This window comes from Corvus cornix, chromosome 5 (assembly GCF_000738735.6).
Source record: "Corvus cornix cornix isolate S_Up_H32 chromosome 5, ASM73873v5, whole genome shotgun sequence".
NCBI classification, from domain to species: Eukaryota; Metazoa; Chordata; class Aves; order Passeriformes; family Corvidae; genus Corvus; species Corvus cornix.
Window position 1 is genome coordinate 35,708,665 of NC_046335.1, and position 27,800 is coordinate 35,736,464.

General features: G+C 40.7%; 1 protein-coding gene across 9 annotated transcripts in view; it reads left to right on the forward strand.

Annotated features, from left to right (window-relative positions):
- Window positions 1-27,800, forward strand: part of RGS6 (regulator of G protein signaling 6) — a 275,094-nt gene that overhangs the window by 127,121 nt on the left and 120,173 nt on the right. The window lies entirely within an intron of this gene.

Consider the following 27,800-nt stretch of genomic DNA (forward strand, 5'->3'; position numbering starts at 1 on the left):
CTAAATGCAAATAGCTGCTGTGCCTGGTGGGCCATATACTGACCACCTGGGAGCACAGTGTGCAGGGCTGCCATTGCACAGGTGCGGAGCTGTCTGTGCTCTAAATGTCACTTACTTGATGCAGAGTGGGTCAGGAGGGGGCTTCAGCTGAATCAGGGTATTTGAAAGGCAAGCTTTTTTGGCATGAACAGATTTTCTGCTGGCTGAAGGAAGGTAAATTCATTAACATTGCTCTTCTCAATGCTTCGAGAAATATGTACAGTATCCAAGTGCTGAGGTCTGAAGTTTGACATATTTGAATCCTGATAAACTTACTCATCTTCACTATTGCGTCTTTACAAAGATCATGCAAATTGTTTCACTAACAGGAAAGCAGCAAAAGATATCCAAACATATAATGTTTACAGTAATGGCAGTGTTTTCTCTGTTGTATATACCTAGTTATGCTTCAGTCATTTTTGTTTTGAAGTTTCTTTGTCCCAGGATTTTTTCCTGAAGTGCCTCAGTGCCCACCATTAAAAAGAGATGTAAACACAGGTCTAATAGCTTACTTTTCCCACCAATGAAGTGCTTGTGTTTGGTGAACCAAATGCAGTGAAACATATTATTGCGTCAAAAGGTGCAATAATATTTTAGCAAGCGAACAGTGTAAGAAATGAAACTGTTGTGAAAACAGTTATTCTTCAGTCAGACATCTCTTCTTTTTATCAAAACATCATAACTTTTCTAATTCTGGAACTAAAATGGACAAATCCTTGCTCACTATTGATAGCACCTCACTTAGCTCTGTCTCCCAGGTGATTAGGGGTACTAGATGTTTTTTGCAAGGTGTCAGCTGGAGTAACTGAGAGCTTTATAAGGATTAGCAACACACCCAGTCCTCAGAAAGGAAACCCAGAAACAGTCTTCCTATATGAGCCTGTTTCTGACAGACATAAAGTAACCACCTCTGTTTAGTGTGAAGGAGGTAAACAGCTATCTTTTCATCAGGAATTGATGACATGTCAATTTAGAAAAATAAAACCTCAAAGTGGGTTGCTTTCTTCAGCACAGAAAGACAGCATTTTTACTACGAACTTCTGGGTTGCTGAGTAGCAGGAAGGCACGTATCAGGCACGTGAGTTAAATTAGCAAATAAATAAACCACTGTAAAGAAATAATTCCAAGGTTTAAACTTTCATTCTATAATTAACAGCTTCCTTTTAATTAAACAGTAGAGGATTCACAAATTAGAAATCCAGATAAGTATGACAGAGGAGCCGGAGCAAAAATTCCTGCCTCACAAGACAGAAGGCAACAAGGTTGTCTTTTCCAGAAGAGACAGTATGAATAACCTCCTACCCAGCCCCTGGTCTGCAGGATCACACCACAAATATGGTAGCAAACTCAAAATCCTGGGTTTTGCAGAAAGTCTCCACAAACAAGTGTGGGGTCATATTTATTATAAATGTATTAGTAGTCCTTAACAGAAAGCACTGGTGATGGGGTGGAGCAGCAGCCTGAGTGAGGACCCTGGATAAAGGCTATCCCTGGCCTTTGTGCTGCACATGTCCGTGGCCAGTGGAGTGCTGGGCAGGGGATATCACTACTCAAACTGCAGCTGCTGAGCCCCAGGCAGAGCAGACACACTTGTATCCAAACTTTACCTCTGGAGAACTGTAAGGAAGGAGAGGTACAGGCAGAGGTTGGGAAGGGTGCAGCTGCTCTCCGTGATCAGTGAGACTTGGCATGTGTAATGGCAGAGCTCCTGGTGATGGGTGGTGGATCCAGCCAGGGGCTGCCTTCTTCCTCAGTGGATGTTTGGGTTGTGTTCTGTGTTCATTTTCCTCAGTCTTGTCTTTCCAGATTCACACCTAGAAATCCAACCTGAATTAGTCTCTTCATTTTTCTGCTCTGAAGCCCATTGGGTTGTGGAGGGACTGGTGGGGGCAGGAGAAAGCAGAGAAGGAAGAGAAGGACAGGTGCATTTCAACATCTGCAGAGCCCAGAGGAGGGAGCGAAGTGTCGCGTGTGCTGCAGACATCGCAGGGACCCCAGAGGAACTGGGGGGCTCCTGCCACTCTGCTCTGCCTTCGGGGAGGGTCTCTGGGGTTAGAACTGAGCTACCCATGCCAGCTTGTGGCAACAAAGCCAAGGCTGCTCCCCAAATCATGCCAACTATGGAGTATGGCAATGAACTACACTGTTTTAAAGTCTAATTTATGCAAACCCCCACATTTAAAAAATAATTACATTGGCAATTCTGTGCCATTGTAAGCACTATGTAAAATCAGACTGCGGCAGAAAACATGCTGCTGAATTCTTAGCCTTTTACTGTGGTGATGTATTACTCCCAGAGTATTGCAAGTTACCTGGGAGCAATAATATCATCAAGCAAACTTAAAAAACAAAGAGGTAAAATGTCGCAAAGTGGTTGCTATTATTGCATGCAAAGCTTCAGTCAGTATTACACAAGGGAAATCTAAAACAGCCAGTGGGAGTTCTGGGTAGTGCTGAAAGATGCCTTCCCCCCGCTACTCCAGTAGCTATACCGGTTGTGGATTGGGAAGCTCCTGTTTTCTGCTTAAGGGGTGCTTTGTTCTTCTGACCTCTCTCTGGGAAAATGCATCCTCACTACATTTATGAAAGATAGAAACCCTTTCCTCAGTCTCACTTGTATTTCTTCTGCACTAATTTTCTGAATATTTTAAATTACATAAATTCAGTTTTAGAAGCACTAACAGTTTCTACCATGTGTGGCTCTTTGCTCTTGCAGTTCCCATAGCTTCTCTTTTAGGATGACTTTGGGGAGGTTTCAGCATCTTTCAGATTACTGCTATACTTTCTATACTTTTACAAAGTGGTTTTTTTATGTCTTCCCAGCACCTAATCAAACTTTAACTGGCCATCATAAAATAAGTAATAATATAGATGACATTCCTGGTATTTATATGATTTGCAAAAAAAAAAAAAAAAAGTGGCCCATTACCCTCCCACTTAGCATTTTACTAATATCACAGGGATTATTATAGTGATGTGGTTCTCTGACTGTCCTGTATTTCACTTGTTTATGACACTTGAGTCAATTAAAATGACACATTTTCATTGCTGCTAATTAAATTTATAGCATAATCATTAGCAGTTGTTTCTGATGGGTTTTTCATTATTAATTCTGTTGATGAAAAGTTCTAGTGCTAACTATTTCCACCAAGAATTACAAGGTCTAAGCCTCAGTAGAGGGAAGAAATACTTGAATAAAAAAGTGTTTTACTATCAATTTGGAGGTTTTAATGCTTGGATGGTGGTTTGAGAGTCAATCATTTCACTCAATTTATGACTTTGGTTTACATAGTAATTTTCATCACTTAAGGAAAGTAATCATGCCAAATGCCTCAAAATTAATCTATATTTATGTCCATTTGCAATACATTTATTTGTAGCTGGTGAGCAATTAAAATGTTTTTAGGCAGAAACTTCAAAACAGAGTAATTGCAAACCCTCTGCTTCCCACCCTCCTTGCAAAGCCATCTTTAAAGAGGGGCACACCTTCATGCAGGTGTATCCATGTATGTATGTATATATGTCTATATGCTTGCTCATCCCCTGTGCTAAGCTAGGAAGCTCCAGGGGAGCCCCTGCAAGTACAACCCATTCCTTCAGATCCTTTAAGTCCCTATGCTTTCATGGCTTAGCACTACTCCAAAATGTGCTCCAAACTCAAAGAAGTATGGGGGAACTTGATTTTCCTCTCTCTTCTAGCACAGCAGTCACAAAATTAGCAATATTATGTAGAAATGTTGTACTGGACTGAAGTTACTTTTTTTACTTAGCAGACAGTTTAGGAGACAATTACCAGCATGGCTGAGGAGCTGGTAAATCCAGATCACATCCATGGTAGATATTATTTATTTGTGGAGTGCAGATAATAAGCAATGGTTCATCAGCCTTTTTAAAGTGAAGTATAATTTTTGTGAACAGTAGCACTCTTGAAAAATATTTTCACAACTATGAAATGGGTTGCACCTTTTTAATGAGGTATCTGCCAATGTGTCCATACAGCTATTCTAATAAAGATGTTTCCCAAAAAGCCCCTTTTTTGAGGCCTGACCTGACCTTAGCTTGGCAACTTGCCACTTGAAGACAGCCCTTGGTTAAATAATTCTCAGCTTTGTGGGAACATCATCCTCCAGTGCTCAACCACCCCCAGGGTGGAAAAATACAGTAACTGACCAGACCTTTACTGTGGTCCTAAAGACACTATTGCAAAGCAGTACAGGTTATTAACTTAGCAGTTCCCACCTTATCATGGACGGGTAATCAAATTTTGTAACACAGCAATGACAGATGAAAAGTACATAGTGAATCCAAATACTGTCTCCTGGTTGGAAAGATGCACAAGTTTACAAGTGCTGTGTGATGTTTGAGGCTTCCGTGGGGATTTGACTCTTAGTTTAAGTTTGGAACAAATTAGTAGTGAGCAGTATGTACTTCCTTATACTACCAGTAAGTCCCGAAGCATAAGTAACTGAGCAGGAAAGTGCTAGTGTTGGTGCCAGTAAATGCTGTCACCTTCTGTGGCAGAGGAATTAGGTTAAATTTAACCTGCCCTCCAGTCACAGAAAACCAAAATATTGTTAATTAGCGCTTTGAATTTCAAGAGGCAAAAACAGAAGGTGTCCTCTGGTAATGTAACATTGTTTAGAATCTTTCAGGATTGCATTTTAGAGGTAGATGTGGCCCTCTGAACAGTTTAAAATGACCTGTACTTCATTCTTCCTGGGCGGCTACCTAGAGACATCATCTCTAGGAAGGTTCCTGGTGAGCAGTTGCTCAGGTGAAATCAGTGCAGGTTGATTAACCACACCGTGTTTCTGGGTGTGGTTAAGTTTGGTATTTACTCTTCTCCACTCCTTGCCCTTTTTTTAATTTGGCATGCTCTGTGTATGAGCTGTTGGCATGAGCTGTGTTTCCTGGGATCTCAGTGGTCTGGATGGATGTGCAGGTGAGATGGTGTTAGTCTTGTCAGTTCAAGAATTGCCTTTCAGACTCTGTATGTTGTAGTTAATATTTTGTAAAAGATTTTTAACAAACAAAAGATAAATATTAGCAAAGACTGCCTGCAAATAAGCATGTGAGAAAGGACTGGAGAATGTTCCAGATAGGAGGTTAAATTTAATATTCAGGAAAGTAGTCTCCTCTGTAAAAATCCCTTGACTTGATAAAAAAAACATTTGTGAAGCAGCAAAATAGAGTCTATTTAACTTGGTAATATGTAAGTAGTGCTATCAGTTGCATGTACAGTATTATCTGAAGCATAAAAGAGATATATTCTATGCTATGAATTCTATAAATTATGGGGGTTTTTTATTTAGTCTTTTGAAATAAGAGAGGTATTGCATGTAGCAAAGTGAAGGACAAACTGGAGAGGAGGTGGAAGGAGAAGGTTATAGAACTAAGCTGGTCGAAGATAACACAACTGTCTTGCAATTCAGACAGCAGCAGAGTAGTCAGTGTTTGAAATTGTGTGCTTTTGAGAGCAAGGTTAAACTGTCCTTGGCCAGAAACCCAGCTGTTGGAAACCGGGGACTTGAGAAGTGCAGATTGTACATGTCTTAGAGTTTTTTGCCTTTCAGATGAAGATATAGTGGTGGCTGTTGAGTATGACTGGCTGGATAAATACAACCGTACTTTTGTGGTAGTAAAACACTTTTATTTTTTTCTGTGTATAAATTTAATCACAGGTTTGGGTAGTTCCGAGTTAAACCCCAATTACTGTACAAGTGAATCTTGGCTCCTCTGAGCCCTTTGTTTTTCCAGACAGCCTGGATTAGAACATCTCCTTGCAGCTTTATTTATACAAAGTACCAGAGAGATAATTGAAATGCCTGACAAGCAAGACAGTGAGGAACATACCTCACTGTTAAGTTTCACTGTAAGTGACACTGCTTCTCCTTTTGGATCTAAATTACACACAGGTCACATAAATCTACTTCAGTCCAGCTATTACAATATCCTATTATAAATCACATAAGCAGACCTGCTTTTGAATTAATCCAGTGTGCTTACAAATTAAGCCAGAACCTACTCTTTTTTCCTCTCCCCAAACCTGCATCAGTGCTTGACATAATGAATTATGGTCTCAAGTTTGTGACCTAAAGATACAAGAGGGGGTTTGAATTTTCTTTCTCTGTGTAAACAGTAGGAGAATGAACTTCCCACTTCATGGTTCCCAGCCCCTTGAGTTCATCCTTTGTCTCCAGCAAATCAGGTTGTTGTGCAAATATCAACTGTGACAAATTTGCTGGTTTTGCATCTATGCAAAAAGCCTTGTTTTTCCCCACTGCTCCCTTTATATTTTCTTGGAGAGGGGGAGGGTATAACCCAGTTGCAGTTTCTGAAATCCAGCTGCATCCAGTCTGGTCTTGAGAGTATTTTCACTAGGTAAAGTTCACTCTGTGCTAAACTACCCTCACTGCTGACAATATGTGTCAGCAGCAGATTATCCTTGTAGAGGAAACAGAGCTGGAGGGAATCACAGATTTTTGATAGAGATGACAATAGGAAAACCAGCAAATACTTTCGCTCCTAACATGAAGTCTGTGAAAGCTAGTGCTTCTGGCATCTACATCTCAAGGCTAGTGGAGCTCAAGAAAATAAGGAGAAGAGCAAATAATCAAGGACATAAAGCCAGCTGTCTTCTAAGTTGATGCTGAATTGGCCGAGAGTCCTCATCTTGGAGAGGAGGTTGAAAGAGAGTTGGTTATGTTTGATGAAGCCATGAAGGCAGTGAATAAAATGAGTCCAGAGTTACTACTAGGCTCTTCATTGATCTGACTCTCTGTGGTCTTTCCATGTGGCTCTGCTGCCTTTATCACTCTGGATTATCTATTAGTGCTTGCATCCTTGGGAGGAACAGATTCAGATGCACTAGATTTTAAGTAGTGTATGTGAAACTTTCCTCTGCACACTTAAACAGGAAAGAAATGGTATGTTGAGTGAATTTAACTTACAAGGAGAAGCTAGTAGCTCTCTCCCACAGAATGTGATGCTAAAAGGAATAAACAGTTTTCAAGTTTCCTGAAGTCTTTCAAGTGTGTTCACTTTTCAACAAAGTCCTCATTGTCCGTTTAAAATAAATTCCACAATCCTAGCAGTGCAGGAGTTTCTTAATCGGTTGACATTGTAATTGTCTTAGGGTAATCTGTTTTCACATGCAAATTCAGTTCAAGATGCTGAAAAGGGGTTCATGTAGGCTGCCAGAAAATGCATGGGAAACACACTGTAGCTTTTCCAAAACACTTAAGCAGAAGAAATTCTCAGGCAGTGGGGGAGAAACTTCTACTCACAAGATTTTTGTGCCAGAAAAATCTGTATCAAGGGCAACTACCCCCACCCCCAAACCAATATATACAGTGAGAAAATGGTATAAATGTGCTACCAAGCAGTTATCTATATATAAAAAACCCACTAAGATAGCAAAGTTGTGGATTGAGTCCTTGCATGTCTTCCTTCGTTTCAGGTGTTCTTTATTATTGTGCATACTGTGAACATTAGATGATGTGGTATAATAGAAGACAGGCATAATGTGAATGAAGTAGTAAAGTTGGAAAATATAAATTGGCCAGCTTAGGCTGTACAAACATAATACCTTTGATATACTTGTCCTTTAAAAATTACTTTAAGAAGCTCAGTGTATGTAGTCTGAAAGGTCCATATATCCATGATAGCCCATGAGGTAATAAGGAACAGTGTGTCTTTCTAGGTGGTTGTAGCAAAAGCAGGTGTGGTGTAGCCTAAAAGCTGGGAGTCCTCAACCTTGTGTGTTCCTATGAGTAATGTTGCTTCTGCAGGGAGGCAGCTGGAGCGTGTGGCATTTGGGTTCCCTCTACTGGTTCAACTTAAGGCCCTGCCCATTAGCTTGTGTGGCAAGATGGTATTCACGAAAGACCCTGAATTAGTTTCCTTTGTGGTTACATTTTAGGATCTTACGTAGTTGGCACACCTGCAAACTAACCTTCTTTGAAAGGTCTGTTAATGTACACCTGCTCCCCACATAAGTGATTCAGAACATAAGCAGGTGCTTGAAGTTAAATGCATACTTAAATTCTCCACTTACTAGGAGTGGTGAAGGTATATGCTTCCATGCTTTTCTGAATGAAGATCTTAATGATGGCTTTGTCACTGGGCAGTTAAACAGGCAGTACTCAACACTTCACAAAGCATTAACTTGCATTTGTCACCATCCATAATGTCACTGTCTATACAGCCATGAAAGTGGCACTGTCGGGCATAATGTGAAAGCAATAACAGTCTTTAGTTTCTCTAGCTTTTTTTTGAAGGCTTCATGAGTGAACTGTAAAAGTAAGGAAAGACTCTGGTTTAAAGGCAGAATTAAAAGTCTGAAGCTATGGACTTTTAACTTTCTTGCTAGCTTTTCTCATAGTTGTGGGCAGGTGATTCCCTCTCCCTCCAGCTTTATGAACTGATTTGAGCGCTGGAGGGCATACCTTAAATATGAAGGAGCATGAAACTATCAGCTGTAACATTACTGTGTTACAAGGGGCAGTTGGAGCAAGGATAATACTTGCTCTATCATGTCCATACCTTTAAACATGCTCTTTTGCAGTCAGTGAAAGGAGTCCTTTAAAATAAAATAATAAATTCCCTCAAGGAGTACCAAATAGATTTAGAACTACTATCTTCACAGTCACCTAGTTCTTGCACTTTTGTCTAGACACGTTTATTGATCAGTCTTTTAGAGATTTCTGGTCAGACCCTGCACCACTGCTTTGTGTTCTCTTCCCTTTTATGCAGTAAAACACAAATTCAAGAAGTCACCTATGAATTCCCCTTCTCCATCTAGGTCTCAAGTGGAGAGGACCCTGTGGGCTGTGGCAGTGTCCTGTATCCCCTGGGTACAGGAGCACAGCAGCATTTAATGTGACCCCTTTATAGCCCCTGGCCTCTGTGCTTCTCTTTCTTCCTCTGCAGGAAATAGGTGGGAAAGGTAATCTGGTCCCTAATGTCACTTACATAGTTCCTCTTATTCTAGAAGAATTCTATTGAATAACATATGGGCATAGTTATGGCCCAATCTCCAGTTTTGAAAATTCCCAGCTCCCTTTTAGAGCTGACCTGGAGCAAAGTGCTATTGCTCCCAAACTGTGCTTTGCTATATTCACCTGAAACAAGCACCATTTCTGCCAAAAGGTTCCTACTCCTCAGTTAAGTGTGGGCAGGTGTTGGCAACTCAGAAACAACTGCTAACTCTTTAGGGCTCCTAGTATAGCTGTAAACATTTTTCCATAGTTCAGTCTACTGTGTGGAAGGTACAGTGCATAATTCCACTGGAAAGTCTCTGAAATCATACAGTCCCTACACAGACTGTTTCCAGACATCTGCCTCCTAGTGTGCATTCAGTCCTTAGTCCTAAGTCTTAACTTCACATCCCACAAAGAGCAGGATTTTGTGGAGACTACTAAGAACTTTAAAATGTGAACAGCATACAGTTTGGAGATGGAGCTTATTTTATCTGTTGCTTCTTCTATAGACCAGAGCCTGTTCTCCCCGAAGAACTACAAAGGCCAGAAGTTGTGTGTTTCTCCCTCAGGCTCTCCTATCATCCCTGGCTTCACCTTGGTGGTAGTGCCCTGAGGGGGTCATCCATCAGCTGGGAAGTGGAAGATCTCATCTGAGTAACAGCCTTCTTCCACTTGGTGCTGATAGCTCTAAACCTAAAGCAGAACTAAAGGGAAGAAAATGGTACAAGTAGACCAGCTGCCATGTGGAAAATTATTTGCTGCAATGCTGCATTTGCACAGAAGGGAGAAATGGCCAGTTACTTTTGGAATGCCCATTTCTTGATACGAGAAACATATTTGTAGTGTGCATCCTCAGTACAGTGATGTGATGAGAAAAAGTGCAGTTTCTGAATTCTATTCTTATGCCAAATTCTACTTGATATTTTGAAATTGCTCATTTGTTTTAAAGAGCTAGAAAATGTTTTAGAGTTATTTGAGGGGATTATGCGGCTGGCAAACCACCATCTACCCAGCAAAATAATTAAGTTGTTCAGCTGTAAAGAACTTAAAAACTTCTAAACCCCGCTCCTCTCCCAGCTTAGGAAAACAAGGAGTGGTAGAGCTTGGTCTTCTGTGGAACTGGAGTTCGGAAGTTCCTGGATTTATTGTTGCTTCAGGCTTGTCTGAATCTGAACTAATTCCAATAAAACCAACAGGAGCTGATCAACAAGAAATAGGAATCATATGCTTCTAAATCAGAACCTATGACATTTAATCAGTGCAGGGACTGTGGACATGGAATGTTTATGGTATGTAAGGGAGCAAGGGTTGGGCATCCAGCCACAAGTGGGAAGCGGAGGCTGCAGGGTATGGTCAGTGCTGCAGGGCTCAGTACCTGTTCAGCTGGATACAGTGCCATAGGTTCATGCACAGCTGACTTCTGGTAAAAATCCTAGAAATCTCAGTGTATGACAGGCCCAGGTATCCCTGTATTCCCTTGGTGCATGTGTCCTGAGTTTTAGCTTACCTATGCTGATGCAAGTTTGGAGTACTTTGGTGTAAGTCCATAAAATACTGGTGATGTGCCATGAATACGGCAGAATAATTTCTACTGTTTCAGCACTTTTTGGAAATTTGGTACCAGCTACTTCTAACAAGAATGGTGGATGTTGTGTCAGGAGCTTGCTCTGCTAGGTACTTTTTTAAAATTTTGAGTGCCAGAAGAAAAATACATTGATTCGAAGCACGGTAACTCAGATAAAAATCAATTTCTTAATATTGCAACTATGTTTGCAAAAAAAAATTAGTGGTTGTGTAAGTTTCCCTACAAAATCCAAACTGAAAAAACATTGATGGAAAGTTTTCTCTGAAATGCATTTGTGAGAAGATACGGCTTTGATAAAAGAAACTTCCCTCTGCTAAGGGGTGACAATAGTAAAAAGAACGACCTAATTTCAGAAACTCAGAAGAAAAAGCCTTAATGTCAGCTGTTCCCAAGAGATGTGATCTTGGAGCTTTGACAGGAATTCTTACAAGTGCACTCTCTCCAGAAAGTAAAAAACCTGAATGTTTCTGTTACAGGTTTCAGCGCTGGCAGACTTTAATAAATGTTCTCTTCTCTCTTGGACTCTGCTTAGCTGACAGTTCTGCACTTTTTTCTTTTCAGAACAAGTGCCTGGATTATCTGCACAGACCAGGGGAAAAAAAAAAATCTTATGCTATTGTATTAGTTCTTTGTACCCACCATGGGAAACCACCTGGTCTTTGTCAGGATATGAGCAAAAGAGCAAAAGTCAGGTATTCATAAGAAGTATTTTCCCCATACTCTCTCATTTCACTCTCTCATATTAGTGAATAGAAAGGGACTGAAGAACAGCATAAACGTAACAATCCACCATGAATCCTCTAAGCTAATTTGATAAATTAATCCTGTTTTTTCTAGAAATTTCATCAGTGGTCTTAACTTTGATTTATCCATGCAAACCTTATGACAGTTTGTTTGACATGGTGCTAATAAGGAATTTGGAACAACTCTATCCAGTGGGTATTTTACACTGTGCCTGGTTTTGGTGGGATTTTTTTCTTTAAAACTAAAATTATCATGTTACAACTTGGCTGGCAATTTAGGAAATAACTGGGTAGTTAAACAACATTGGCATTAAAGTCTTTCTCTTAAAGTTTTAGATTACTGTGAAAATGATGGAATATTGTTATTGTGATTAAAATAAGAGATCCTTACCATCTGTGCAGTGATATTGCCATAAAGAAACAGGTACATTTTTCCGTTCCACTTTCATGTCACATATTATTCATATTATGTTGGAGAAGTAAAATTCATTCTTCAGGAGATGTTTCCCATATAAATTTTACCTGTTAACTATTGTGAAAATCTGATAAATTTTCACTGTTTATTTCACACTTGCTCATTTAGCAGAGGAGTATACTTTTTTAGTTGTGTCATAGCTACAATCAGTCTTTTAATGGGAGCATAAACAAAACCTGCATGTAAATAGTTTTAATCAACAGACTGTGAACGAGCTCATGTTAAGTGAATCTTAAAAATAGAGAAGGTGCAAACTAGAACATTTTTTATCAAGTTTCTCTTAATATTTCATGGAACTTCAGCCTTTTCCATTAATTGGTTTTTATTAAAAAAGAAGCAAATAGAGGTGATAAAAAGGTTCTGATAGTTTTTTTTGTGCAAATTAGTGCCCTACATATGATTTGACATAATTTGATTTGGCCATATTTGTAACATCTATTTCTCTTCCTGTTTTGGAGAAAGATAAGAACAACTGTTCATAAAACACTATGGGCAGGAAGTGCTCTCCACATCCCCTAGGCAATCATATAGTGCCTTGAAGCATGATTAACCTGTCACATTGTATAAGATTGCATAGCTGCGAATTTTATTGAATAGTGGTAATTGCTTTCGTCAGTGCCTGAAAGCAGCTTAATATCTCTTACCTAGTGACTTGGAGAACTGCTAAGTCCTGGTGTTGTGATGCTGGGGAGATGCAGCTGTGATGTTTTCAATATGCAGAGCAGCTCTTGGGTTTTCTATTGGAGTTTGGGGTAAATGTAAAACCTAGTGCAAGACTGACACAAGCTTTGTCTTTTGGTGAGTTTTCATTTCTCATATTTGTCCCTCACTTGGCAGTGCTTCCTAACTGTTAGTTAATTCATAGTTAATAGAGAATAACACTTCATTCTGGGCTGCGGGGATTGACATGGCTGATTTGTTCTCATCAGCCCCTGCTCGTATCTAGCCCTGTTTCCTTTCCTCATCTCTCTCAAGTTTTGAGTGTATGTGTCCAAGTCTGATGAACAATTATGGATACCTAGGAGGCTCTGCATCCTTCTGTTCTGGACATCCTGATTTCAAAGGATACCTTCACCTATTGTTGGGATTGACACCTCTGTCAGTTGTCTGCTTATGGGTGAAGTGAGTCTCTATGTGAGACGTGAGCCCAGCTGGACATGCTCACCCTGCGTTCAAAGCTGGTACCTCACCTGCACAGGACAGCACAGCCCCATCAGCTCTGTGCCCCAGCTTTGGAGATCCTACTGCTGACTGTGAAATGGTGAAAATTGTTTTCTAAGCTCCAGTAGGTTCATACGGGCATGGAAATACTTTTCCATGAAGAGAGAAGGAGTAGATGATGCCCCTCCTACATGGAAACAGAGCACAGGAAGAGAAGATCCACAAGGGCAACATCAATGCAATTTTCTTTCCTTGTCTCTTCTGTAGGGAGTGGTGGGGAATAAGTAGTAGCAGCCTGTTCATTTGACTTTTTTTTTTTTTTTTTTTTTTTTTTTTTTTTTTTTTTTTTTACATTTGGGATTCCTGATCTGATACTCTGAATGATAAATTACCAGGATCATCCAGTAATTTGTCAGCATATTAACTACTTCCAGTGCAGATCTGATTTGCAGAAAGGGAAGAATACTGGAAAATTACAGGAAAATGCAAACAAACACCAAGCATATATTACTTTATAGACTATACCTGAAGTCTTACTGTCTCTGCCTGGCTCTGTGGGGCGTACACGTGTCCCCACAGACGCACGGGTGGGTTCAGTAATACAGTCGGTAGCAAAGAGTCGAGAAGGGCGTTTGCGTGCCTTCCGGCAGGAGCGTTTATTGCTGCTACACTGTCCAAGGGTGCAGGGGCAAATACAAACATGAGCCCAAAACCCAGTTTTATCTGGGGGCGGGGAAAAGGCAGGACTAGGGAACGGGGACCAATGGGGAAGCTCTGGGGGAGTGACGATGAGTAGAGGCTGACAGCCAACCGGGGAATCCAAACTGGAATAGATTAACATAATAGAACAAGCATCCCGGGAGAAGCCCTTCTGGTCACCCTAACCTAAGTGGTTCTTATGGTACTAGGGACTTGTTTTTCTGAGAGCTCTCTGTTCCTTGTAATGTATGTTCACCGGCCACCACACTGAATGTCATTCAGCTCAAGTAACCTTAGAGGTTGCTAGAGAGTATAGTGTATGATCTGTCTTATTCTAACGTGTGTTACAATTATCATGTTGTAGATAGGACTTATTGCAATCTTAGTGTCAAGGCATCAGAGAAAGAGCACCCAAATTAGGTTAAATTGACTGATGGCCGTGCTGTAATCACTGCTGAGGTAAAGCTAGGTTGCAGTGTCATGAGTAACACACCACAAATTGCTGCAATGCCCAAATTCTTCTCTAAGCCTGTTTTGCACTGCAAAATGCTAACTAAAGCATTAGCTTGGTTTTCATTAGTGGTATCTAAATATTTATTCTTGGGTGAATTGTACTGGGAAGACACAGAGTTGAAGCTTCCAAATGCGTGTTTTTTGGAATGTGCCTGGCAGGCAGGCCCCTACGCTAAGAGAAGAGTTAGCAGATGCTGTGGATGCTGGAGAAATGCATTTATTGTGAAGTCCTTCTTTACTGTAATTACAGCTAGGATGGCAATCTCCAGGAAGGCATTAAATTGGGTCAACAGCTAAAAAGGCTTGAGAAGAGACGTTGATGACAGCAAGTGGTACATATGCAGGAAATAAATGGCACCGTGGTGCTGGGTGCAATAGGCTTTTAAATGTTGTAAGGGTGCCATTAACATATAAGTAATAATACATTAGAGAAAGTATGGTTATCATGAGATGATGAATAATTCTCAGATGCCTTAACCAGCATTAGGCTCAGAAGACTGCTTCTAATCCTGTGGGATTGATTACTCTGTAGTAGCTGTATTCCCTAGAATCATCTTGTACAGTAGCTATTATAAAATATCTTAGTTGTTATTACTTGAAGAAGCTATGCAGCTGAGTGCTGTCATCACTAAAAGACTGCTGGTATAAGCTTTTCAGACATTTGCTTGTCCTCCCATCACCCCCTGCTAGGATCTTGCAGAGCCAAGCTGAATCCTGGTCTGTGGTTAAAAAGTAAACAAAAATCCTGTGTCAGGTATTCACATTGATGTGTGGGGCAGAGCAAGGCTGTTGCTTCAGATTCGTACTGTACAGTAACTGTGGGACTGGAGTTACTAAAATATGTTGTGTTTTTCGATTGGAGTTAAAATAGATTGACAAGTAATCTATTTTAAAGGTGAGGAAGAGTCACCTGCCTTGGGGCTGCCTTTCAGAGAAAGAAGATAAGATTTTTGTCAGGAAGTAGAAATTTGGAGGAGCCAAGGCAGATAGGGTCACGCCAGATAAGTCACTGGGACTGAGCACTGTTTGCTTGAAGACTCCAATCTCCGATCAAAAAATTTAAGTGCTCTGCATTTACAGGCAGCTTGCCTCCCATGTGACACATGGGAACAAAGGAAGTCTCAGCAGCTCTGATAATGTGTTTGAGTGTCTGTCGGGACTGATGGTTTAGTATCTGGGACCACACCACACCTCCAGCACCTACTGACCTTTCCCTTGTTGAGAGCCTGGCCTCTCATTTTTATTCCCAGGCTTTCTGCAGCCTTGCCTGAAGCTATGGGGTGGTGGGCTCCTAGGGCAGCTTTACCTTCTTTGCCAGTGCCTGCCTCACTGTCACCATACCCTTTTTATTTTGTTACTTCCCAGTGAGATCTTTTCTTCTGTTTACTGCTGATGTGTGTTTGGGGCTCATTAATAAATGTGACTTTTTGGTATCAGTAGAAAAGGTCTGTAAGTGATCTTGGAGAATAATGCAGATCATGGAGGAGCATGCTGTGCAGAACACTGGGCCTCTGCTGCACTTCTCCCTGCACTTCCCCCCATGGTTTATTTTTATTGAGGTGCAGCAGTTAAAGGGTGGTAATAATGTATATCCTAATACTTCTCTGATGCCTCTGCCGTATATGAAACTGCAGGTTTTGCATATGCTACATTCATTGTGAATGATGAGGAGAGGGTTGCTTACGCTGTTTGAGTAAGCCCAGTGACACAGATACTGTTCCATGTAAGTTGCATTTTATGTTATTCATGGAAATGTGACTACGAGCTCCAAGTCAGACACAGTGTGGGTAGCCTATGTGCACAGTTTCCTTCATAGCTCTGGCAATGCATCTTAATCCTGATTTTTAGAAATTTCCTGTGAAATTTCAGTCTTGGACCTCCTCCCCATCCCGGCCATTATCAGGCATGTAAACATGCATATATGTACATGGCTCTGACAGTGTGCCTTCCTTGTGCCACATTTCTATTCCAGCCCAGGCTTCCAAACTGATCTGACAACGTAACTTGGATCTGATCTGCAGCACAGCTTATTGCTGCTCATAAATCGCTGCTGATGTTCAGGTCTGCAGTACTTTGGCAGATTAATGTGGAGAGGAAAAGGGTTTTATTAGCCTAAATTAGTTTAAATGTACACTTATTTCTTAAAGTTGTAACAAAACTTTAATCTGGAATGACTGGGCACTGCTCTTGTGGTAAGAGGTGTCCAAGGAAAATGCAATGCTGAAATTTATGCTGATAACAAAATGAAGCAAAGTAGCCCTCCTTAAACTGCGTGTTCATGTGTTTGTTCTTTTATTTATGATCAGTGACTGTAGCACAGAAAATGGAGAAGGGTAATATTGATCATTTACAGTGATCAATGATCAAAACAGTGCCTAGGAAAGAGAAAGTGTTGCTGAATAGTCAGAGTACATTTGGTGTGATTTTTTTTTTTTTTTTTGTTCTGTGCTCTGAAACCTTGAGAAATCACTGTTATGTATGTACTCATGGTTCAGTTCTTGTAACCGAAGGACAGAAGAAATCCTGGTAGAACCAGCTGGCTTTCACCAGCTTTGGTCAAAGGAGGCATGGGCTGGCTTTGGGCTTTCCAGGTCTTGCTGAGAGACACTGGGTAAAATTCTAGCAGAGAACAAGACCTTGATTTTGATTTGATTTGATTTGCTCTGGTGTACTGAGTACTGCCAGTAGTAATAGATTCAACAAATATGCTTTCTTAGGTCAGTCCTGCCACAGGAGTTTGAGTGCTTTTTAAATTGTCTCTTCTTCCATGCAAATGGGTATAGAGCTTCAAAGGTACTTCTTTAACTCTACCATTTTTCATTAAGTTTTTAAGTAGTTAAAATAGATGCTATTGTCAAATGGACCAGAGTTTGATAGCAACATCTGTTTTAGTGTATTCTTCAATAGTTTGAGGTATCTTTTAAAATAAGTATGCAATTTTCAGATGCTGCTTTGAATGAAGAAATGCCTGTTATCTAGGTGTTGAATAAAACAAGAGTGTTCAGGGTAATATAATGCATATGTAACTACTTCCTTTGCTCTCAGTGTTAAAATGACCACTTAAAGTAAAAAAAACAAACCCCAAAACTATTTAGAGTGGGAAGAAGCTGACAGGTATGGAGTAGTGACAAAGAAAATAAAAACAAAAACAAAATACAGCACTTTTTTCATCATCCAAGCTGTCAGGGAAGAGATGCGACCAGCAGTCTTACTGTAATCAGATAAGAAGTCGCTTCTCAGAACACTGTCATAGACTCTGCTGCCAGATCTTTCCCAAAGGCAGTTTGTACATTCCCCACAAAATGCACAGCTAAAGAAAATTAGCAAAGCCTCTGAAATGGGGGTTCCAAGGGAAACACTGGATTTTTGCTAATGCAGGCTTTTTTTGATGACCTGAACGAATTGCTCAATAAAGACTTGTACTTGAGAAAATTGCTGAAGTTGTGTAGCTCAAAGTTCAGGTGGCTGGAGGCTCTGTGTGGAAGAAATGTGCCCTCTGTGATACAAGAGGATCCTAGACATTAGCCATGGTTTGGAATTTTTGTGAGTGTGCTCTCAGCTGGTAGGCTTTCTCCTGGCGGACAAGATAAGTGAAGGGTCTCACAATGCAGACACAGTTGCTCTACTCTGATCTACCCAGTCTTCTGAGGCTTTCAAGTTACTAAATTTGGGGGTTGTGCCACTTGGGAACCAAAGTTACCTGACTACTCTGACTCGCTGCTTAGAGGCTGGTGTTTCCAGAGTCACCTGCACAACAAGAGGGATGCTGATAGCTACACCTGCCACAGTCTGATTGCAAGTGGTTCACAGCTGGAAAAGAGGAGAGCTAGGGGTTTTAGCTGGTAAACTGTAACCCTTCTCTAAAACACCACTGCAGTGCTAGAGGTCAGATCTAGAGGAAGAGCAGAAGATGAGCCAACAGAAATTCTGTGTCTGCAAGTGTCCACTGCACGTCTTGCATCCTCACCTTGCCATAGCCTGAGCTTGAAGGCAGCCTTGCTAGAGTGGCTTCAGGTGTTATTACTCTGTGTGTTACCCTCTGCACAAGAGACTGGAAAGAGTATGTTGTCTAAGCCTTAGATGCACCTCTTCAGAGCCCAGTGTAATACATTAAAGCTGTTCTGAAGTGATGTTTGCACTAAGACACAAGAATACAATCTGCAGCCGGATTTGCTTCTGCAGACTTTTCTGGGGGGAATTTGCAAATCCTATCACACACACAGCTGAGGGCACTGATATCCTAAACTGCTGCAACAACCCCATGCTGTCTGCAAATGTTCCTCTTTGCTCAGGGAAGATCACGATCTTGGAAACGCTGAGCAGATCCCCAGCATGGTGGGTTGGAGACAGGGCAAGGCAATGCAAGAGCTTTTCCTTTGCCACACAGTGCTATGGCTAGGGCAGCCTGCCTCTTTCAGCTGGGACATTCCTTGCTACAGAAATACCATTTCTTAATTTCTTGGAAGAGCCTGTCAAAGGAGCTGTGGGGAGCAGAGCTGCACACAGGACTTGGCCAAGCACCCTGCAAGAAGCTGCTGCAATGGTAGCATGGGCTCTTGGAGAGCTCCAGGTTTCCTCACTGTTGCTGTCTCCAGAGTGCTCTTGTGAAAGGCTGATTGCAATGAGCAGCTGCTCCTTATGCCCTCTTAGGTAACAGCATGTGCAGAAGGTATTTAGTTTTATTAGCTAAGATAGTTGCTACTAATTAAAGATTGTAAAAAGCTTTCAAATTAGGTGCAAATTCAATTTTCTTTTTAAAGTCTCTAATGGAGGTGTGTTTCTAATTAAAGATACTTAGCTTGGCTGTGTAAGAGTCATTTTATGTGCCTTGTCTGTGCAGGAAGCTGCATCCATTTCCATTAGCTGTCCTACATGCATGGATGGGTGAGTCAAACTTGATTCATCCACATTAATACGTGCAGCAGGTTTGAACAGGACTGAGGAGGCACAGCCTGTCCCCAGGGGCCCAGTATGCCTGTGGCAAGAACTGGGGTCCACCTTGTCCTTATCCAGAAACAAGTGCTTTTCTTTTTAAGATGCTGGAAATGCTCACTCGCAAAAAGCAACCAGTCTTAGGGAGCTGCTGGAATGGTGGTGGCCTGTCCCCCTCCCTGAGGCTGGCTGAGGCAAGGAAGGAGCAGGGATGGTGAAAGCTGAGGTCTTGCTCTGGGTTTTACCCGTTTGAGTGATATTTGGGCATTCAATTTTAATTCTGTTGAGGAAGCATCTTTAAAATCCAAAAGAAGATAAGCAAATAATTCTCCTCTTCATCTCTGATTGCTGTCTGTGACTTGAAGCAAACACCAGGTTTAATTCCCTGACCGATGTCGGAGTCAGGGAGGCTCTCTGTCTTCTTGGACTTTGCTCTTCTGCAACTCCTCACCCAGCTGTGAAGGTCACTGAACTGTTGCCAGTCAGGTAAGGGATAGGTTTGTAAGGCAACTTTTCTCTTCCAAAATTTTATGGTTTATGCTCACTTCTCATTCAGTTAATTAGAGCAAAAATCAAAGGTTCATGTCAGTTGCAATTAGTAATGTCCCTGGACTAAGTTTTGGACTCCCAGGGCTAGTAGTAATAACAGTTGGTGTTAAGGCTTGCTTATGCCTTAGTGATGGTAAGACCCAATTCATAAATGTAATAAAATCTATTAGTGTAATATAGGCACTAAAAATTTGTAAGAAATGGCATCTTCTAAGATGCACAGTCACAAGTTATTTTAAAAATTGTGCAGACAGATGAAGCTGAAAAGACAGAACATACTTTTCCTAGGTTTGTTTTAAAAGAGAAAAACATCCAAGTCACACGTTTCTACAATTCCTTGAGATCCTTAGTGAGAAAAATAAAAACTTGTATAAGGGCTGCTACAGGTTTAAGAGGCCAGATTGACCTGAGAGTACAAGAAAATGGAGCATAAGAATGATCCCTCAACAGCATGCTTTAAGAGACAGCATCTCAAGTCCAGCTGCTGCTTGCACAGCCCCGTTTGACCTGCTGTGGAGGGCGGGGAAAGGGGGGGGGGTTGGCAGGGGAGCTGTGGCTCTATCCCCACTTGACCTCAGACCTGAGGCTGTTTGGCTGAATAACTGCAGGAAAGGGAGAGATTTCTCATCTTGCTTTCCACAGGAGGAAATTCTGATAAAGAATTAGCAGGAAAGGAAAAGCAACAAGGACAGGAATACAAGTGTAGGGGAGACCAAGTGCAGGCTTTGAAATACATTGTCCCAAATTTGTGATGAAAGGTCTCTTCCAGCATCCCACTGCTCACCTCTGCTATGTCTGCAGCCACTGACCAAGTGTCTCGCCTCAAAGAAGGGGAGAGAAAGATATTTTATGCTAGTTTAGTTTTCAGTTCCCAGAGGTCTCAATCTAAAAAGGCAGGCTTTTTTGATACTTCTATTTAGTGCAGAGCTATACAGCAGCAAACCCCTCTTAATGCATACATCACTAAAAAATTGGTTTGAGCTCAGCAACTAGGGCATGCCAAAAGTTGCCTTTAGCATCATTCTGTTGAAGCAAATGCACCAGGTTACACATAACATTTTTGAATGACTGAAACATCATTAATTTTAAATAACACAAGAGATCTGAGGAAGGCTGTAGTAAAGAAAAATCCAGCAGCAATTCAGAATAATGCTGCTTGTGGATAATTAATTTCTATACTTCCTTGTGCAGAGCATATAGCAATCATTGTTGCTCAAAGACTTTCATCAGCCAAAGTATAGCTGTTGGCAGTGGCAACCAGTCTAGTTCAGTGGTTTGGCATGAGTGTATTCCTGCCTCCTACTCATAACAGATCCTCTAAACTGTTCTGTTCATCTAGGTAATACTCAGCATACTGTAAATATCTACTTAATAGTTTGTCAGTATGTTCTCAATAAACTGGTGCAGAAGTGACCTGAAATTTTCTGTATACCTATGACTGACTTACGTAAGAACAGTGCTGTGAGGAGTGAACAAACTGTGCGCACAACTCCAGTGGTATGAGTTATTGCACTTTCATAGAAATGCTTGTAAACACTAATGAAATGCAAACTTATCAGTGAAAATGATCAGAAAGTACTTGGAGCTGTGAATGTAAAAATATATGGAAAACCTGAGATTGTTATCATCTAGAGGAGTTTTTTAATAATAAAGGAATAACAAAATATGTTATGGTATGGTATTTTATGGAGAAAAACTTCATGGCCAAATGCCTGTTTAAACTCCCATGAACATGAAAAACCTCTCAGAATTAGAAAGAGAACAACTGAAAGATACAGTATGGTAACTAAGCAGTTTAATTTCTAATAACAGGGAGGAGCTGTTGGAGATGTCACAAATTTTGTGTCATTTGTTCTTAAATCTGCCACATGAAAAGACAGTGTGAAAAGTGGGGGTGAATGTGGGGTGTATACCTGTGTTTGTGCTGTGTAGTATTTCAGCAGATATTGAGTAAAACTGCAAATATGGATTCCTGCGGTGTTTGAAATCTCTAGTATGGTTCCCTTAATGATAAGCCAACATTAACTTGGAGGTACCCAGTGGCACTTAACCTATTAAGGTGATAGTTCCTTTTTCATTTGTGATTAAGGTACAAAGCATGTATTGTTCTATTGAAAACAACGTAACTTTTGCTATTGTCTGAAGTTGAGGAAAAGCTTCCTGTGAATTTCTTAACAGGCAACCAAATACATTTTAAATAATGCGTTTTTCCTGTGTCCTGATTCACAACTAGTTTGTTGGAACCTTGGCAAGGGTAGCAAGCTCTGAAGCAGAGGCAAGAACAAATAGCCCTGAACTGGGATGGAGGCATGTAACTGGTGCTGGTCTTGAACTGGTGAGAGAGGAAAGGCCTGTTAGGTAGTCTGGAGAGTAACAGAAACACAGCTTCTCTCGGGTTTGCATCTCCAAGTTGACTGCAAGTTTTAACAGGAGCTTTTCCCGTCTATCTGGGTCGTACATAAGGTCTCACTTGTGTGCGTGTTGTCTGAAGACAAATAGATGTTCAGCACTCCCTGCAGGAAGGATGAACTCTCTCTAATATGTAACCACTTGCTTTTGTAGAACCATAGAATTGCAATTGTATCTGATATGTCCCCTCCCCACCAAGTGTGGGTGGGACAGTGGGTTCAAAAGCTGTACGAGCAGCAAGTTTCAGAGGGAGCATCAAATACATAGAGTAAGACTGAATAAGCAGAGGTTTTTGGAGTCCTCCCCCTCCTGAGCATGTTTGGTACTGCCCAGAGAGCTCTCCAAGCTTGGGACTAGAGAGTGACAGGTTCTCGTACTTTCAGAGGAACAGATGTGTGGTGGGGAGAAGGATGGCAAAGGAGATGAGGAGACTGAGGCACTTGGAGGTAAAGATACAGCAAGGTGGGAAGTAACCTTTTCTGAGGTCCAGGAAACCAGTAAAGAGGAGCTGCATGTTCTGAAGTAAGAGAATCCAAGTTACTCTCTTACTACATCTGGAAAGCAAAGGCAAAATGCTTGTGACAGTCACTCGTTGCTAGTAACAGGATAGTGGGAAGAACTGAAATCTAGACAAGATGGGAAACAGCAAATAACAGGAAGATGCGCATTAAACCCTCAGGGTGACCTGAAATTCAGAGGCTGACAGTGCAGTGGTTGAATGACACAAATCTTTGCACCCAGGTATATTGAAGTTGATATTACATTGAAAAGGCTGTTGCTGACTCTGTGAATTCAGGATAGCAACAGAAGTGACCAGACAAATGATACATGGAAGTTGGTGGTGAATGTTTTGTCTGAATAAGGACTGTGAGCAGAGAATAGAGACCTATGATTAGTGGTCTTTTTGTTCTTTATTTTGTAGCATATTAGTTGCCTGACCTGGAAACCTGCCAGTAGCTTATATATCAGAAGCCGAATTCTGATAGCAGTGTTAAATGTGAGAAAGCAGTCAGACCTCTCTGCATATGAACTTGATTCCTGAATGTGAAAGGAGGCAAATTGGTGTTGAATTTCTGGGAGAGACTGACCCATCTCAGCAAGCATGCTGGAGAGCTGCTCAGGTGTGGGATGCAGTCTAGAGTAGGCCCCTTCCAGCAGCTCATTTATGTGCTGGAAGACACCAGCAAATACCTGCTGGCCACGCGCACATTAAGAACCTTGAACACTCTCTAGAACGACAGCTTTGAAATCATCATGCAGTGCGCAGTCCCTTCGCCTCCGTCTGGCTGCTCAGCCATGTATTATTGATGGCCTTCCACCCTCCTCTTCCGCCCTGCTCCCGCAGAGCTCTTGTGCACTGCTGAGCTGAAGCAGGTGCAGAGGCCAGCGTGGAGCCAGAGCTGCTGATCTCCAGGCTGTCGGGTCTTGTTTCTTTTCATGCATACTTCCTAGCACTAATAGGGGCCACTTGATATTGGTACAAAACTGAAGAGGGCTTGCAGAGAATCTTTTTTTTTTTTTTTAAAACTTCTTTATCCAGTTATTCAGTCATTACTAATTTTCTTTTGAATGTCTTACTGGTTGGTGAGAAATGCAGAGCTGTGTCTTGCTGAGCTGTCTCCAGGTATAAGGATTCTGTCGCCCCACAACCCTGGTTAAATAACAGATTTATGCAGTCTTGTGTTTCCTGCCTTTGTGCTTCAAACAGCAAGTGTTGTGAGACATGTTAGATGGAGGATAAGTGTCTAATTCCTGTTGATTTTTCACTAGTGTTGCTTTTATTTGGCTTTTTTAATGAAGTTGTTAGCATTCAGTACCAGATCTTGCTCCCTCACTTTGACTTATGGTAAAGTAGTGAAAAAAACCTGTCAACACTACTTATTTCAGAGGATTTCTTTACTTTCTCAGTCACATTTACATAGAACATAAAACATCACTTTTAAAGGAATGCTCTGTATTAAAAAATGTGAAGAGAAGTAGTTCACTGTACACCCTTTGCATTTAGTCTTCGTTGTGAAAACGTGAATAGACCCAGCATTCAACTGTGGTTGAGTAAAAAGAAATTTCAGTTGACTCATGCTCATTCATATTTGAAGTTTGATTTTTTTACGGCGTATGTGTGCATACATGCATATATTTCCCATTAGCCAAACATGCTCACATGGGTGAGAATTATGTGCATCTGTCCTTAGAGAAGTGTTTTACTTCAAATAAGTATTCTTAGCTTAATGCAAGTTGCAGGGTTGATGTATTAATAGAAAGATCCACATTTGGTCTTTCCATCTTAACAAAAAAAGACATCGTGTCAGAGCAAGAAACTGCTCAGTTTGTAGAGAACAACTGGCAAGACAGGAGAGTAACTGAACTGCTCCGAAGAGTTACTGAAGCTTATTGAAAAGCTCATTACTCAAACTACCTGAAAAATGTAATAAAGTTTTGGCTTCAGGAGCTGGTCAAAATGAAAAATGTTCATCAAAGCTAGGCTGTAGCTTAAGCATCTTTATCTGCTCTCTGCTAGCAGGTTAAGAACCAAAGTCGCCCAGAAGTCTATAATTAGGATGTTTAGACATGAAACATCTATTTATGGTGTTCAGCTAATTAAAGGGACAGACACTAAAACTAGTTTTTGCTTATTTATTTGTGCCAATGTCCTCTGCTAACAGACACAGACTAATACCATCATAAGCTTCCCAAACCCAGTAAGCAGAGTGTACAGCAGCACTGAGCTGAGATCCCAGCCTTTTTTTTTCTGCTGCCCAGTGTTGGACACAGGCAACCCAAGTCACTTCTCTTTCCCTGTGACTGATGGTTGAGTGGCTGCACCTTTGGTTCTGCAAGTGTTTTCTCCACCTACCATTTCCTGTCACAGCACCATCTTCAACCTCAGAGCGGCAATCCAGGAGGGAGCATTTATCCCCTGCAGCACTGGTGTGAGCTACCACATTTGGCTTTCAGTTTGAAAGGACTTATGGTTACTGTGCTCCCCTCCTTCCGCAGAAAAGGTTTCAGATAGAAGGATCCTGAACTGCTTATCTAGTTTTCATGTGTGGAAAAGTGAATGATAGTAAAATGTGGCACCATATTTCAATGCAAACAGCACTTACCCCTTAAGAGTTGCATGTCCTCAAGTCCTTGGACAACTGCACAAATGAAGGGCTTAGGGCGGAATCTGGAAGTGGGGTAGAAGATCAAGCCAGGATGGATAAGAGGTACAGCAGGTTGCTGAGGAGGGAGGAACATGAAGGAAAAAATACTCTGGAGTAAGTTTTTTGGGTTCTTTTGTTGTTGGGTTTTTTTCTTGCTGTGTGAGTTGGAAAAAAAAGTTAAGAAAACCCAACCTACTGTTGCAGAACTACATGGTTTTATTTTAGGGTAGAATTTATGGTTAAAAATATATTATTCTTAGTGAGACAAGGAAGCACTAAATAAATTTTTCTGCAAGGTTTTTTCTTATCAACAAGAATCATTATTGTACTTTTGTTTCTGATCTTTTTTTGATCGACCTATAGATATATTGCTACAAAAAGTTAGTGCACTGAAATATGAGTTGCTGGAAAGCATGCTAGATATCTTTTAATTCTGTTTTAGAGCTAGTTTTGTTGCTTTGTAGTTGGACAGAGAAAAAACTTGGGAGATAATACCTTAGAAAAAGGAAATTATAGAATAGGGAGAGTTTGAATCTGCCTCAACAGTGAATAAATCAACACTTCAGTGACCCTATCTGGTAGGAAGATGATTTTATAGTCAAGTGAAACCCCCTCATCCTCTTTCGTTAATGATTTACCATGAAATACTAGTGTCAGGGTTGGCACTAATAAGATTTAACAGCATAAGGGTACAAGTCAGGCATGCTAACCTGTAACTCCTTTTTATCTAAAAGTCAGTCATATTTCTGAGGATCCTAAGTGTGTTTATAAAAGCTGGAATGGAAAAGCAATTTAAGCATCATAAAACAGTGATCCCTCTGTATTTAGAAAACCATAAAATGTATTTCCCATCTGTGTGTAGAATTACTTTCATTCCATCGTGGAATGAGGAAGGTAAATAATTTTAATGTGATCTGTGATTTATATTGTAATTCTAGATGCTTAAAACTCATGTTATTTATGTGTTGTTCTTAGTATGCTACTCCATTTCAGTAATGAAATCCATGTGAACTACAACCAAATACCACATCTATCTCTCAGCTGCCATTCTGCAATTTAAAAAGATCAACCCTTGTAACATAGTTATGTATTTAACAATTCCATCTTTTGGCATCAAATATTAACATTAAAAATGTATTGAAAAGATATTCTGGCTAACTATTCTTGTCCAGCTGAGATGTATAGGTGTTTAACTTTTTTTTCTTTAATCAAACAATATTCTACAAGCAAAGTATATTAGTGCAGAAGCCGTGGGTTGGGAAGGTAAGGTAGAGTTGAAGTCAAAACTGTGTTGTATAACCAGTTGTTCCTGCATAATAAAATTTAGTATATTTATGGTGTTATTACCTGTGCTAGATGTTTTCCTTCCACACCATAAAAACAGAGCTAATTGAACACAAAATCTATGAGAAAAAATTATGTCTGATGCAAAAGTATTATTCACTATTTATGTTTTGGAGCTAATACTTTCTGCATTTGAAAGGAAGAAAATCCACGTGTGTATAGATAACAGTTATCATATGACAGTGATATAAAAAAGGGTAAGAGTAGCTGTTTCATATTCTGGAGGCAGCTCACTCTCCCTCATTTGATGTGTTCACATGTTGGAACAGCCACCAAGCTGTAGCCACAGGATGCAGTGTCTGCTCTTTTCATTCTGTCCTGTCCTTTCTCAGTGAGTAAAACAGCAAGTTGACAATACAGGGCCGGAGATGGCCTTTTGTGTTGTCTGCTGGCAGGAGAGGCAGGCGACAGCGCCTTGAGTTCTGGCTGGGCAATTCTGTGTTGTGAGCTGTGTCTTCAGTTGTCTCTTACGCAGTCCCCCTGGAGAGAAGATAGCAATAAAGTACCAAAAGTAAGCAATACCTTTCTTTGTAGAGTTTCTGACTTTGAGTCCACAGGTAGCTCTTCCCATCCTCTGAAATTAGGAACAATACTGGTTAGGTGTCAAGAGGTAAAAGTCTTTAAGATCAGTGTCTCTGGCAGGGTTCATTTTTAGTCATTTCTGCTCAAGAAAAGTTCACGAGTGTTCTGCAGAGCTGGGACACCTATGATTCCCTTTGGAAAATTTTCGAGAAGTATTGTAAAATAGGGGGCTAAAACAGCAGAGCCCCATTTGTGCATTAGCTGCATTAAAGGCCAGAGTTGAATCAAACAGCAGTTTGATGCCGAGATTTAAAAACAAAGCTGACGTGTCATCATTTTTATTAAATGCCACATGTTTACTACAATGTGTTATTTGATATATTATTAGAAGGAATTTGGAAGGAGAACTTGGGAGGGGGGATTTCTATCCCTTTTTATATGAAGAAGGAAAATTATTCTTTTTCTAAGGTGTTACAAATTTTTTTGTCTTTGGCAATATCATTACTAAAAAGTTCAGCGCTAACAGCAATGGAACCACTGAATAAATCATAAAATTGGTGCTGAAGTAAATAACTTCGTCCACGGTGAGGACTGTAATTGAGATGTGGCAGAACTCATAACTGCTGTTTGATTTGCGACATTTGCTTTGCCAAAGGGAAAGCACCAGTCAATCTTGGTATAATAAATGCTAGTTTTAGTGCA